The sequence below is a fragment of the Talpa occidentalis genome, unplaced genomic scaffold (genome assembly GCF_014898055.3).
Source record: "Talpa occidentalis isolate TD23 unplaced genomic scaffold, MPIMG_talOcc4v2.1, whole genome shotgun sequence".
In the NCBI taxonomy this organism is placed as follows: Eukaryota; Metazoa; Chordata; class Mammalia; order Eulipotyphla; family Talpidae; genus Talpa; species Talpa occidentalis.
The window spans coordinates 144,065,884-144,081,274 of record NW_026555331.1 but is presented as its reverse complement, the minus strand read 5'-3'; the positions used below and the strand labels follow the sequence as shown (position 1 = coordinate 144,081,274).

At 45.3% G+C, this 15,391-nt stretch overlaps 1 protein-coding gene across 2 annotated transcripts in view; it reads right to left on the bottom strand.

Annotated features, from left to right (window-relative positions):
• Positions 1–7,822, bottom strand: part of CHRM2 (cholinergic receptor muscarinic 2) — a 118,581-nt gene extending 110,759 nt beyond the window's left edge. The window contains exons 1-2 of one of the 2 annotated variants that reach the window (XM_054692696.1): positions 7,454–7,822; positions 7,048–7,204 (exon numbers count right to left, since the gene is read on the bottom strand). The gene's annotated coding sequence lies outside the window, so the exon portion shown is untranslated. The remainder of the gene's footprint in view (positions 1–7,047; positions 7,205–7,453) is intronic. The other variant, XM_054692697.1, reaches the window with a different exon arrangement.
• Positions 7,823–15,391: the final 7,569 nt, after the last annotated feature.

The window sequence follows — 15,391 nt, the reverse complement described above, 5'->3', positions numbered from 1 at the left end:
CAGGGAAAAAAAGGACCCCTGCTTTTCTGAACCCAATGATTATAGATAACTCCAAAATACTACCCGGCTATCACACTATTTGCTATTCTTTTTCACTGATCTTAAAAGTATAGATCTTCAGTTTTCTTGCTGTGACACAGTTTTCATGGTTTGGAAATTTGGATTTAAACTAGCATTTAACCTACGGATATGCTTTTGACTTCTTCCATACACTAAAATGGAGAGGATGTGTATTTACAGCATTGCACATTGTATTTGCAAAACATTGGAAAATATAAAGCTCCATATTTCTCATACATTTGAAATAAGTATTGTTGTCATTTATAAAAATGCAGCTTCTGTTCTCGTTTCAGACCACATCAGCTCCCTAACAAGTTCCAGTGGGTGCTTTACCACCAGCACCAGGGAAAATCATAAAGCCCAGCACTTTTCCAGGTCAACCCTTTCCATAAGTAATTCACTTTAACAAACAAAAAGCAATTCAGTTCTTTGAAATGAATAACTCATGTTTTCACCTTCCACATAACTTTTCTATGAATATTAAGTGTCAAAAATGTCATTATCAGAATAAACATATATGGCATATTCATACTGAATATCTAGAATATATCAAGCAATGTGCCTAATCGTGGGAGATTAAATGAAATATGTGATGTAAAATATTCAAACACCTGCCACATCATAAATTTTCTCATTATAATTATTTGGGGGGTGGCTATTATAAGTGTGGTGCTTATCATTGGTTATGAGTATTATATTAAAAATAAATTAGATGAAGATGAGGAAGAGGAAGAAAATAAAGAGAAAAAGGAATATAGTGTATATATAATGCTCATTTCACATTTATTCTGTGCCAATCACTGCATGAAGCTATTAATTTGTATTGTCTCCTTGTGAAATGGAATGAGAAAAGGGCTGATAGAGACACGGATGGACAAGAAGTCTTTGATCGGTCACGGAAGATCTCACACAGGTTTGATTTTAGAGTTGATGCCAGATAGTGGAGAAAAGTGGAGAATTTTAAACAAGAGAATGACACGCTCCACTTTGCATTTTAGAAAGGTCACTGGCAGCAAGAGGCATAGACTGTACTAGGGAAAGACTGGAGGTGGGAGACCAGTAAGAAACATAAAGTTCTGGTGCTCGTTCATGTGAGAGATGCTAAAGGTCTAAAATAGATGTGTGGAGGGGAGAGGAGAGATGATTTCTAGACCTGTCTTGAAGATAGGTCTGACATGGTGACACAATTAGATGGTGACAGTAGAATTGGTATGTGCATAGCATATCAACCTCACTTCCAACTCATCTGTAATTTGTGATTAATAATAATATGCAGGGAGGGCCTCCCTGGTAGCACAAGGGGTTAAACACCACACTACGAAGCAATCTACAGCCTCTGCAGCACGAGTTCAATTCCCAACCAGCCAGGGAGTTACCTACATAGCACAGCAGACCTCTCCTGACTTGCCAGCTGCTCCCCTCAGCTGTGTGCTTCAGTCAGTCTGCCTGTTCTGTTCCTCACTCTGTCTCTCGTGAATCCTCTCACCCCCCACACCTCTGGCCTGTGCCCCAGCTCTTGTATGCATAAATAAATAAATCTTTAAAAAATAATAATATGCAGATTGATATTGCTATTCACACAGTACTATAGAGTAAAACTTTCAAGTTCTTCCTATATAACAAAAAACAAATTCTATACGTGGAAGAGTATGTAGATATACCCGTATGTAGGTATACACACACATCACACACATTCCATCCAGAAAGAAAAATGGTTTCATTCTAAAGACTTCAATTTTGACGTTTCTAAGACTTAATGATATAGAATGTTTCATTAGGTTCTCCTCCTGGATATATATCAATGGAAATGGCTTTGTCTCTCATAGAAATGTTTTCACAACATTAAATGTATAAAAGGTATAAATATCACCCCTTTCCCAATTCTTTCTAGAATTTTACTGAGCAAAGAGTACTTAATATTCCCGGGAAATGAATGTATGCCACTCTTTTTTTTTTTTTGCTTTAAAAACATACCCCTTCCAAGTCTCTTTTGCTTATGTGCGTTTCCAATAATAATTGAAATTGAAATTCTCTCAGTTGTAAAAAAAAAAAGGCTTTCGTCCGGCCCAAAGTCATGTGCTTCCCCTTACTGAACACCAGAGGGCGTCATTCAGTGACTGTCAGGATTTGGGAGTGGGGAACAGAGAAGGAATCCCATTGCTAATGAAAGAAACTGATTTTTTAGTATGTATGTACCCTTATCTACCATGAAACATTGCCATGGAAACAGAACCAGTTAAGATGATTGTATATTTAGGTCACAGTATAAAAGCAGCAGCTTGAACATGTTGGGGGGGAGGGGGGAGTTGAGGGAAATGAAATAAAGTAAGACAAGAATATGTGAATCCTTGAAGGAGGCAAACCTGCCCAACCTACCTCACTCTCTGCTCATAGCAGTTTCTCTCAGTCCTCTTCTACCATTCAAAGCAAAGGCAGATAATACATTCTAAATAAAATGAACAGTCGCCATTGAAATTCAGAGCCCTAAGTGCCAGCAAGCTCAATAAAGAGAGTGGAACTCATTCAGGGTGACAAAATGAAGAAGCAACTATCCTAGAAGTTGGGGTATGTGTGTTCTTAGGCAGTTCTTGATCAATAGCCCTACGGTCGAAAAGCTGCTTCATGCCCTTCCACAGCCATGAGGAGTTAAAGGAGAGATATCCATTCTCTTCCATCCTTTCGCCTGAGACAAAAGACAACTTCAGAACAGCTCTGGGGGGAAATGTCATCTGCTCAAACCTCAGGTACTTCCTGTGCCCTTCTTGCCTCTGCCAGCAGCAATCACTGATTAATCAGAACCAGCATGCTACACCAACGAAGAATCTAGTTGGCACTGACTCTTCCTTGCTGAGGGTTCAGGGCACCTAACAAGAATATGCAGAATTGATTAAATAGCTGGGGAAAACATCACTGAACTCTGAACAGTTTTGATTTCCCCAATCAAAGGAAAAGGAGCTGCAACTACCACTGTTTATAGAGAAACCCCAGTGCTACATGAGCTCAAGACAGGGGTCCCCCAGGGTTGTGTTTGAATCCAGGGCTGCAACAGACCAGCCGTGTGGTGTTGAGCCGTGCCCTGACCCTTGGCGTTCTCTCCTCATCTATAAAGTGGACAAAATATGCCTCTACTTCAGAGGATCATTGCAGTGATAAAATGAGAAAATTGATTTATCTATTCAGTCATTCACCAAATCTCTAGTAACCTCTAGGATGTTGTAGGCATGATCTTAGGCAGTAAGGATAAAACATGGACAGAATGGGTGAGGTCATCCATATAAGGTGCTGAGGACAGAGCCTGAGACTTAGCACATTCTATGGAAAGGTATTTCCAAGGAGAAGCAACCTTCTCTCTTTCTCCCTCTCCCCCACCAAACACATATCACCGCATACCCAGCAAGCCAGCTGAGTTGTGGGGAAGCATTGCGTACTATGCTCCAGGACCCTTCATCAAAATCACTCTCAACACCTGCTCCATGACATGAAGGTAGGCAAAGTGGGGACAGGTGATGCTGTTGATAGTCACCAAGAGAATACTGGCAGGACTTGATACGTGGGACTCCACTGAGATAATAACTAAGTCCACATCATAAAATGCCAGACCCACTGAAACACACACATAAAAGAAGAAAACCTATCCTCGAAGGAAACCATGTGACAAAGATCTGCGGCCAGTCTTTTGATCCTATTGAGCAAAGTAAAAAGACTGAGATGAGATGAAGTGTGGGTTTGAGCCCTTGCATGGAGACGATTACTGATAGGCATTCTCCCACAGGCATGTGTCAAAGACCGACATGGGAGATGGAGGCCGAACCCAGTCCCACTGGCTGTTAATTGCACACTCAGATGCTCCTCCTCCTTTAAAAAAAATCCCACCCCTCTTCATTCCCATTTTTCTATGGTTCCTCTCCATCCTCTTGCACTTGCTATAACTTTCTTCATAGGTGTGGGTCGGAGACAGTTGTCTCCAACCCAGCCTCCTCCGTGGCTGGGGCACCCCACTTCCCTGGCAGCCAGCAGGCTGGGTACGGCTGTGCTCTTCAGACATCTGAAGCTGCCCCTCTCTCCTGTGCCCCGGGGGTTGGCTGCCTGGGAATTAGCACTGGAAACTTGCCACTGTACACTTGTGGACACCAAGCTGCCTAACAATGAGTACCGACCCGGGCAAAGCAGGGGATAGGGCCACATTTGGAGGAATGTGGTTTTTAAGTGTGAAATAGCAGCCTCTGCCCTCCAAAGTTGAGAGACTGTGGGAACTTATTCCAAAGGGGCTTTTGCTTGTTTTTGACTGCTAATCTCTTCCACATCTGCTCTGATGTCAGTTCAGAGCAGGAAGCTCTCTCTGAATTCCGGGGTCCCAAGGTTTCTCCCCTACTCCCACCCCACCCCATTCACTGAGTTTTTAAATAGTCAGCGGGTGTGGCTAGAATTGCCATATACTTTTAGGGTCAATCTAATTTTTCAGTTTGCATTGACACAATTGTTTAGCCCAGCAAAGCAAATAGAGTCAACAGAAGTTGCTCATCTCCTGTATTGCACCCCGGAACACGCTGCTAATAATAGTAAGAACACTAGCATTTCATCTGGCATTAACTTATTGCTTATTGAGACGTTAGCTGCCAGATCCCACCAAGCTGCGACATGGCTGGCACCAAATTCTTTCATCCATTTGACAAGAGTCTCAAAAGTTCAATTTCTGAATCACAACCTCATACAGTTCTCAGTGTGAAACTGTCTCTTGGCCAAATCCAGTAGCTTCCTTCTGTGATCACCAGGGCCCTGTTGTGCCCCAGAGATGCCCACACAGACCTTCCTGAGTGTGTATCATCTCCAAAGTGTATCATTATCCTTGTGTGTTTATCAATGAACTTGGACTACATCCATGCCATCTCTATTTCCATATGATATGTACAGATTGCCACCCAAATACAAAGCACTCAGCTTCACTGTGCAAAGCCAAGTTGAGCACCTGGAGTTTAGGATCTGGGTCCCTTTCAGCAACATTTCACCCCACAAGCCAGAAATGCCTGGAGTGAAGTGAGGTGCTAGCCCCCCAAACCTGGTCTCCTGACCTGGGTGGGTCCTGACCTGGGACTCTGCTTGCTGCCAGGCTGGGCAAGTGAGGGGCAGCCTCACCACCATGACCACCAGCAGCAGCAGCAAAAACTCTCACAGCTGGAGCCTGAGCTCCCCAACTCTCACCCCAAATTCGAGTTTTTCCACAGACCTTTCTTGTCTCCCCACGGTTTCTGTCAGGAGTTGGGCTGACTCCCCTCTCGTCCCTCCTGACCCTGGGTGGCGCCCAGGCCAAGGCTGCCACGGAGCGCAGGAGTGCGCTGCGGGCTCCCGGCGCTGTGGAACCCCGGGCGCGGGCGGGTGTGCGGTGGAGCGTGGGGCCGGGTGTTTGTGTTGCTGGCTGCATGCACTGGGGGACCCACCAGCCCCACAGCCGGCTATGACGTGCCCAATACCACCGAGTTCTAGGGAAAAGAGCAAAAACCAAAACAGACCAAAAAAAGAAAAGCCGAGGGGGAAATAACAAGTCAGCGTGGGGGATTCCGGAGCTGGGGCGCTGGGGAGCCCCGCGCTCTCGCTGGCTGGCGTGGCGCGCCGGGGCGGCGGGCTCCGGAGCCTGGAGGCCTGAGTCACAGACGTGCAGTGGCCGTGAACTGACATGAGGACACGGAAGGGCAGCTTGGGTGAGATGTCGGCGGGCAGCTCGGCTTGCCTTAGGCATCTGCCTCCATGTCTCTGCTCTCCTCCGCCTCTCTGCACCCAGACAGTCTCCCCGCGCCTACTTCCATGCAGGCGAGAAGCAGCCTTGTTTCCCAGCCAGGGACTGGTGAGGTCGGAGGACCCTCCCTGAGATGGTTTTGTAGCTCAGAACAGCGACGACCCGACACGCAAGAGGCCAGAGAAAAGGATGAAGAGCCTGGAGGGGTTGAGGCAGTGGGTGTGTGTCGCTTTTTTTGGGGGGGTGGGGGGAGCAGGGAATCTTCACCTCTGAGAGCCCGGCCGGGTCGGGTCGGGCCGTCCCTTCTGCTCCGCGGGGCGCCGCAGGGGCGCAGGGTGAGCGCACAGGGGTAATTTCTGCGCGATGTGCCCAGCGCGGGCTGGCACCGCACCTCGCGGGTTCCAGGCGCCACAAGTGAGCACGATCCCCAGCTCCGCAGGTGCGGACCTCAAGGACGTGCGGGATGCAGCTACGCCCTAGCTCCGACCCCGAACCTCGCCTCGGTGGCCCAAGGCCCAGCCCAGGCGAGGTCTGGGACCTCGCGGCTCCTCTCTGAGACCCTGTCCCCCAGGGGTGGCCCGAGAGCGCATCTCACAGGCGGGCTGAGACAGGATGGAGTGACAGAGGCGTCCCCGGCCCGCGTGCCGGGACCCGTGCACCGTTCCTGTCCCCGCTCCCCCGTGGTCAGGGTCCAGCAAAGCGGCGCGAAGCCTCAGGGGAGCCATTGCGGACGCCCAGGGGGGCTGCTGGCCAGGCATAACCGGGGAACCTGGTGGGACTGGGGGACCGCGCGGAGCTGGGGCCAGCCGGCCTTCACCCTAAAAGCCAGCAATCCGCGGGCAGACCCCCGGCAGGACGGACAGCGAGGGGCAGCAGAGGGCGAAGCTCTCCCGGGCTTTCCAGGGAGGGCGTCTGGACTGGGGGAGGGGGCGGCTGGCAGTGGCGGGGCTCTCGGGCTGGAAGACGCGCCGAGGTCCCGCACGCTGCCTTCGCCACATTCCCCTGCACTCGGCGACCCGCGGCCTCGCGCCCCCGCCCGCGCGGCGCCTCGCTGGCCCCTGCCAGAGCCGCCATTGCTGCCTCCAGCCCTCCAGACCCCGGGATCCAAAGTTTGCGTGGAAAATCTGCACTTGTGGAGGACCCATCTCCCACCCCCACCGCCGTGCCCTCCGCGCCGGGTGCGGCACCGGGAAGGACCTCGCCGTGCCAGGGTCCTCGCCGCGGGGCAGCAGAGAGCGAGAGCCGGGCGCCCTTACCTGCGGCGGGATGCGCTCGTGGCCTCGGCGAGCTGCGATGCCGGGGTGCAGGCTGGCGGGAGCGCGGAGCTCTTCGCGGGTTCAGGGCTGACGCGCCCGGGCGCGAGCTGCGCACCGCTCGGAGTCAGAAGCCCGCCCGCTCCTTTTCTCCCTTGATCTTGCGAGAGAAAAGGAAAAGATTAGTTGGTGCCACGACACCGGAGGGGTGGGGCGGGGGAGGCGGGGAGAGCGGACCCAAGCCAGGGGCCGGAGCTGCGGGACTGGGGCGCGCGAGCCCAGTGGCTCACCCCGCGCCGGTCCCAGCCCCTTGGCGAGCCCGCCCGCTGCTCGCGCGGCTTCCCCGGGAGTGAAACTGACGCTGCCCCGCCCTCCACACAAACCACCAAAGCAAACAGGACTTTCAAACCTGGCTTTAACTAAGACGATGAGTCTGGAGAGCAAAAGGGAACAGAAACCTGGATGGATGGACGCACTGGGCGCGATTCATGTCTTCCCCAAAGTGCCGGGGGAAGTAGTAATCAGCGTCGCGGGCGACACCTGCTTCGCTGTCTCTGGCTACTTCCTACCAGGGATCTGCGATCTCAAGGCTGTGGCCGACCCGCAGGCTGCTCTGTGTGTGTGTGTGTAAGTGTGTGTGTGTTCATGTGCGTGTGTGTTTGTGTGTGCGCGTCCGCGCCCCCGCGCGCTCTCGGTGGAGCTGTTCTCTGCGCCCGGGCGCCTTTGCAAGACCAGGAGAGCGTGTCTGTGTTGGTGCGTGTGTGTTCGATTAGCTGCAATGGGCGGGTAATTTCTGGAGAGAACATTTACAATTTTCTTTCAATATGACAGGATTAGTTGCTGGTGAAGGCGCTCCTCCAATGAAATCTTCTCTGCTTTCTGATTTGGCGGTTCTTCTGAGCAAATATGACAGCCCTTTCTCTAGATTCCTTTCCGTTCCTCTCGACGTCCATCCCCAGAGCCCCAGCTCTCCAGCTGCAGTTTCTACATCAGAACCTTCACAATTACCACCGGCACCACCACCCAGACCCATTCCTGCAAGTATATGATTACTACAAGGGTGACTTGACATTTTGGGAGGAACATAAAGTTGCTTTTCTAAGGCCGAAGATGCTTAAGTTCAGTTTTTCCAGGTGCGAGAATTTTAGAATAAATCCGTTATGCTTTGCAAACACATAATCATGCTGAATTCACAGATTGTTTATTCCTTTGGGGGACTGGCAAATAAATGCATTACAGGAAGAGGTTTTCTTTTATTTATTTTCAACATAAGTCAACACCCATGTTTTCTTTAACTAATAGGCATTAGGATAAAAACTAGTGTGCCATTTCATGGAACCTGGGATTTCTATGAAAGATTTAGGATGCAAATTCCTTATTTGTGGATCAGTCTTAGGTTTTTATTTCTTCAAGTTAGTGAGAAATTCATTCCAAGAAGAGTAGTCATCACTTTTAGATACTTACCCTATTCAATAAAGGTACAATGATAGGATTCTAAAATGTAGTTGAGGACAAGACTTGCCTTTTTGAACGTGTATGTGCCTATGAACATTATATCAATATATGATATGTTTGCTCAGGCGACATTTTTCTCTCATTCACCTTTGGCAATCAAATGAAAGAACTGAAACCTTAAATTGAAGAATGCAGAATCCGGTACATCATCTTTTGGATCACAAAGCCAGACAAAGAGAAAGTTAAGGATAAATTGGTTTAATATGTTCAATTCAATTTTTGATGCCCAGTCTTTGCTAGGTGACAAAGTGCAGCAAGAATCACTGTCCCTCTTTTTTATAAGCTTCTGATCTTACTGGCAAGGAAAGGCAGCCCTATGAAACACCTACCTAATGGTTGACAGTCAAGATCAAGATGATTAATAATACTGCAATATTAATTCATTAATAAATGGAAATCCTGAAGCTGAAAGTTTCTGTTCTGTTAACTCATAGCTTTCCCCAAGCAGGCTGTGGCACAAACTTGAGTGTGCTTGATTGAAGCCATTGTGAAATAATACTTTGTAATACCGTGGCTTTACATTTACTCTACATCTCCTTACACCCTGCCATCCCTGGGAGTAGATGATGCTTGCTGAAAAATCAAGACAACTCTGTTCGGTCTTTATCTCAACTTCCCCTCGCTTGTGGTCCATCACATTAAATCTCTCTTTTGGCATTTCTTCTTTTTTAATCTAGATGTCCTTTGTCCATATATGACTGTCAATGAAGAAAGCATACATTTCTATCTTGAAACAAAGATGCCTGTCCTTCCCCTAGTCAAATACAGAGCTTCCACAGTTGCTTTTGCTCTGGCTTCTAAATCCATGAGTGATACCCATTAACTACTAAAACTAGGTTCTAATCCTCTACACCATAGGTATATTACAATAAATATCTCTTTTGTCATTTCTTCTTTAAGTGTTCTTCTGAAAATGAATTCACATTTTTCTTTCCTTAGTCCATTATTTCTGCCTATTAAGCCTCCATGGAGTGGTTTGAATCTATTGAAAGACACATGCGTGCGCGCACACACTCACTCACACACACACACACACACAGAGCACAGCACAGAAAAGCAAAGGGGAAAAGATTCCTTACTAGCAATAAACAAAACAGTGATCAGTTACTAATTTGTTCTTTCATATTATTAATGCCTTCTTACCAACAGGGTTATATAGTTCAAAAGAGAGCAATTAAGCAATAAATAAATAAATAAGAAAATGAACAAATATTTTCTCAACATTGAATACAATGGAGCCAGTGAGTGACTGAACGCCTAAGTTCCACAGCACTCACTTATGCTTATGGATGACTGAAGAGAAACAGCAAACAGAAGGGGCACTTCTAGCAAAATTCGGCAATGCCATCCACTTTCTTCTAGGTCACAATAGAAAACTTTTTTTTCTTTTTGCTACGTATTTGTAGCTATGCCAGCCACTGTGGGATCAGGAGAAACTGTTTCACTGCTCTGTGCTTCAGTTTCCTAAAATTTAAAAGAGATATTCTAAGAATAAAATCTCCAAGGATTGTTATAGGAAAAATAGTTAATGCATGTAAAGTTTCTGATAAAAACAAATAAGCTATGATTATAAGACCGTCCATTGGATTTGAAAGCACAGATTCCTGGGTCATGCCTCTGACCTACTGAATTAGAAAATTTAGGAGCGAGGGCCTCCCTGGTGGCGCAAGGGGTTAAGACAAAACCTATGAAGCTATCAGAAGCTATCCACAGGCACTGCAGCACAAGTTCGATCCTGGGCCAGGGAGCTACCCACAAGGAGCAGCAGACCTCACCTGACTCACCTGCTGCTCCCCTCAGCAGTGCATTTCAGTAGATCTGCCTGTTCTGTTCCCCACTCTGTCTCTGGTGAATCCTCTCACCCCCCGCACCTCTGGCCTGTACCCCAGTTCTTGTATGCATAAAGAAATAAATCTTTAAAAAAGAAGAAAATTTAGGAGCGAGTCTCACCTATGCAAATCATACTGCTCATCAACATCATGAAATAAATATCTTAAACATAATCCATGGAAACACTGAACCCAAGAAACCTTATTCTTTCCCTCAATCTCATTTCTTTCTACACGCACACACAAAAATTCATGTGTATTCTGAACATTTTATTTTTATCTCTTAAGCTGGTTCATTTTCTGAGATGAAAGATAATCCCAGAAATATAGTTTTTACCTTTATTGGTAACTCTTGGTGTGGAACATTTTCAACAGTGCACTTTAAAGACTTTGTAGAATGCATCTGTGGGTTTTCCTTTATCTACATGCTATTTTCCACCTCAAAGGATGCTAATAAATTAGTCATTTCCACTCATGAAGGGAAACTTCATTACCTACAACCTCACAAAGCTAGTTCAAGGCATGTGCTGAACAGCCCTGATGTCTGAAGGGCTGACTTGAATCTGCAACAAAGCTCTATTTTGAAAACGACTGTAAATAAAGTCTCCATGAAGATGTGGAGAAGGGGCTTCCCAGATCTCATTCCTGGGAAGGTGGCAAGTATTTTACTGTGCCATGTTGATTTCAGCACAGACAACTAATTAGGCTTCAGTAATTAGATGCACAAATCAGGACTCTGTCATTATAAGTGAATTAAGAGGGTGATGAATTCTACTCCAGTGATGTGTCACCAGGTATGGTGGCCCCCGCGTCTTCTTCATTTTCTGCTTTCAAAGAACTCAGACAATGAAGGGGAAGGTGTGGCTGGTGGGGAAGATGCTTCAAGAGCAGGAGATGGTGGCTGGTCCTTCACCTCCCACCCACACACACGGTCCCAGAATCAAGGAGGAAAGCACAGCATTTACCGGCAGGAGGTTTGGAAAAGGCAGCCTGATTGATCCCATGGAGGCCAAAGCAACCTTTCTCTTCCTTGATCTCAGTTTGAAATATAACAACCCTGGATTAAAAGTGACCCTCCAGGAGATGCCAACTGCTTTTGAGCACCGGTCCTTCTGTTTCCTCTCTCCTGAAAACCTCCTAATAGCCCTTGATAGACACACCATTCCCAGAGTTATTTTTCTTATTAACCTTCCCAGAAAGTAACTTAAGTGCCTCCAGAGCTAGAAAAGATGATCTCCTTTCTCCTAGGAAATAGGAAGCTTTTCTTCTTCAGACAGTGCAAAAGCAGTTTCCAGATACATATGGGGCTGATTCTGAGAGAGAACGTTTGGTGACAATCTAAAAAAACAATGCTTTCCTATTTTTTTCTTTTCCTTTTTCTTAAAGTTCTGCCTCACAGCTGTTTTAAAATCTTTCTCTCCTAGCCCTGGTGGTGCTATCCAAAGCCTGGAAACATTTATGGCTGCTGAGTCTAAAATATTTAAAATACAGAGCTTTTTTATTTTTATTTTTTCAAACAGGGACTACGAAGAAGAAGAGTAAAGAAGGAAGGTAAAAAAAAAAAAATGAAGGACCATCTTGCAAAATGCTAAGCAGCTGCAATGGTGATAAATCAGTGTTAAGAATGCAGAAGAAGGCCACGTGGGACTCGTGTTTACTTACAGAAGCCTTTCCTGGATGCGCCCTCCGCAGCCCGGGAGCTCTGATTTAGAGGTGAACCTCGAAGACAGAAAGAGATGAGAGATTTCATCAGCATCTACCTTGGGCTGTACTTCGGCAAATGTTTAACTTTTCCCTTTCACAGCCTAAGTTAGAGGCCTGAATCTCAGATGGAGATAAGATGTGAGCAGGTTTAAAGTGAAGATTTTAGCAGACTCTGTGCAGGAGCTTGCAAATTCTGGATCACTGGGGAGTCCTTGCAGGCGAGGGGGATTTGGTATCTTTTTAGTCTGCAGGGAAACTTAAGTTCTTAGAATTTGGAGTGCACTAATCACACACTCATAGGAATTCACATTATTTCTCAGATCATATACTCACCCAATTGTTAAGCTAATTAAAACGGTCCTTCTAGGGAAAAGGTAGAACATTCCCAAAAACCTATCCTGGGAGCTACCACTTCTGAGGAAGGCTGTTTACTAAATTTGATCTGCCCTCTATTTCTTGTGAGTGAGATAATGTGGAAAGCTTCCTTTTGCCAAGCAAGACTCAGCTGTGCATGTCTGATAATATAACTCCTTATTAGATCTTCTCACTTTAAAAACAGACTTTCTCCTACTTGTGAGGCCAAATCAGCATTCCCTAACGCATGCCCTGATTTCCTGTACCTAATAAGAAAGATTCTGGACACCTTGTCCTTTCCTCCTCATTTAATCAGCAAGGTGACTGGGTTTGGGGCATAAGAACCTCACTTAGAAAATCTCATGGGCAGGATTCTATTAATCCCTGCAGGAGGGAATGAGACAAGATCCCTCACAAAGTCAATGTACGTGACACTTTCCTACCAGGGCTTTATTGAACAACATTTTCCTAGAAAGTGAGTTAATTTGAAAAGGATGCCCAATATGTATGCATTGGTAATCATTGACTGCCTTCAATAACAACCACTCAGAATCCACCACCCTCTATCTGCACAGCCCACACAACATGTTTTCCTTTATTAATGCAACGGCATGGAGCAGACAGATTCTCCCGCCTGATAGTAATCGCCAGGAAATGTTTCTCTGTTGAGCAAGTCTCATGTAAACAAGCTGCCATTGCTTTCCTTCCTTCTGGAGTGTTGTGAATTGCAGGGGCACTTCCGAAGACGCCAGACTGCGTCTATGAGAGTTGAGTGTTTATTAAAAGTCTACCATAGACTGAATTTGAAGTGTTGAGATTGGTTCAACAAATATTTGTCTATCATTCAATGGTCTCTTGGATATTTGGACAACAAAAACAAATAAGATTTCTGTCCTCTAGAAGCTAACTCAGTAGGAAAGAACAACACAGAACATTCTTAGCACCTGTGGTACCATCTTTGATCTCATATCTCAAGGGGGTGATGAAAGTGCCTTGACACTTGCCCTTTAAGGCATTGGTCCCAGAGGTGGATTATAGCTCAGTCATACTCTGCCTAGGATTTGGAAGTGATGGCAAGTTTTATCTTGAAAGTGAGATACTTGGATAATGAAATAAATGACAATTAAAATATTTCAAGCAATCACCAGAAAGGCAATACTAAAACTGAAGACCTATATTAATGTCTATCAACCAAAACCTTGGACTCGTGCTTTATAGTATCCAAGGTGGGAAAACTGAGCTACCAGTCATTAAAGTCCATATCTAATTTCTAAAGTTAGGTAATGGAGAAGTCTCAAGTCAAGGTAAAACTGGGAATATACCAGCCAGTATCAAAGGAGAGCAATGCTGTGTAGAAAGCTTATTCGCCATCATCTCAGAAGTAGGAAACACGTGGTCACTAGTAGGAGCGGTGAAGAAGATGGAAAACTTCTCAGGTATGAACATTATACTTATTTTTAGGACCAAAACAATGGAAAGACAAATCTAAACTCTCCGCACAACAAAGGGAAGGGCAGGTTCAAACGTCACCTCTTATGAGGCATGTGATCTTGGACAAAATGATAACTCTCTTTACACATCTATTCTCTCATGCATAAATAAAGTCCTGGCGTTGACATTATGATTAAATGACATCATATTTTTTGGTGAAAAGCATTTTGTAAATCTGAGTGGATACTGACTGCAGATATGTAATTAAAGTGTGATATGTATGACAATTTTCCCTTTGCTAATCCCAACTCCTTCCAGGCAGGTATTTCCTTCTTAATTAAAACAAATGTCTACTTAGGAGAATATTAGCCAATCTGTGCTTGGGGACAGAGAAAGTTTTGGGTAGGGTGTTAGTTATGTTCACTCAGTCACACCAGGAAGGTATAGATGTGTATTCTTACCGGAAACATGAATGGGTCACTAATGTCTCTTCTCATTTTTTAAAAGATTTTACTTACTTTTTTTTTTTTGCATAGAAGAACTAGAGTGTAGGCCAGAGATGTGGGGTTGAGAGGATTCACCAGAGACAGAGTGGGGAACAGAACAGGCAGCCTGACTGAAATCCACTGCTGAGGGGAGCAGCAGGTGAGACAGGAGAGGTCTGCTGCACCATGTGGTCAGCTCCCTGGCTGGGGATCAAACTCCTGCTGCAGTGGCTGCGGATAGCTTCATGGTGCTGGGACATAACCCCTTGCACCACCAGGGAGGCCCTCAGTGTCATTTCCTACGGATATGGGTGTAGCCACTGCTGCTGGCTGTATTCACAGTAGACCCTGCCCTCATTCAGCAAGTCAGTTTGTTTAAGTGTATTTAATATCCACTTTATTTTGATACAGTTAATTGCTCACAACTTGAACAACAATAAAGAATATCTCTCAGGAAACTACTATGCAAATATGATGATTATCCTCATGGGAAAAATTTAAAACATATTAAAATATGAGTTATCTTTGGCACTGGGCTTATTACTTTTGACTAGAGCACCAATATACAAGTTAACATAAATACTTATTACATATAATCTCAGCACATTATTTATATATCATTGAATATAATCTCAGCACATTAAAAACATTTTTTTACTATGACTGATTAGTTATGTGACTTACTGTGCAGCATTAGAAGTGGCAAAAAAAAATTTATTATATTCTTTCTCCTCTAGAGAACTTCTGATTATCATTTTTGGTTCTAATCTGGAGAGATCTCTGATAAATTTAACCTGTGAGTTGGGTTAAATAAAGACTAATAAAGACAGAAAAAAAAAAGAAATTCTAATAATGATTGCAGTGGCTAGAATGAAAATAGGGGTGCAGATAAGGACAGTGGGAAGACATTGTGAAAAAGGCACTTACCTAGTGAAATGAGATGTCCTAATGAATCCAATACCTACCATATAAAAAAGACAGCTGAGAACCAGTTCTCTGCATCCACTTCAAAATACACTGGGTGGCGGG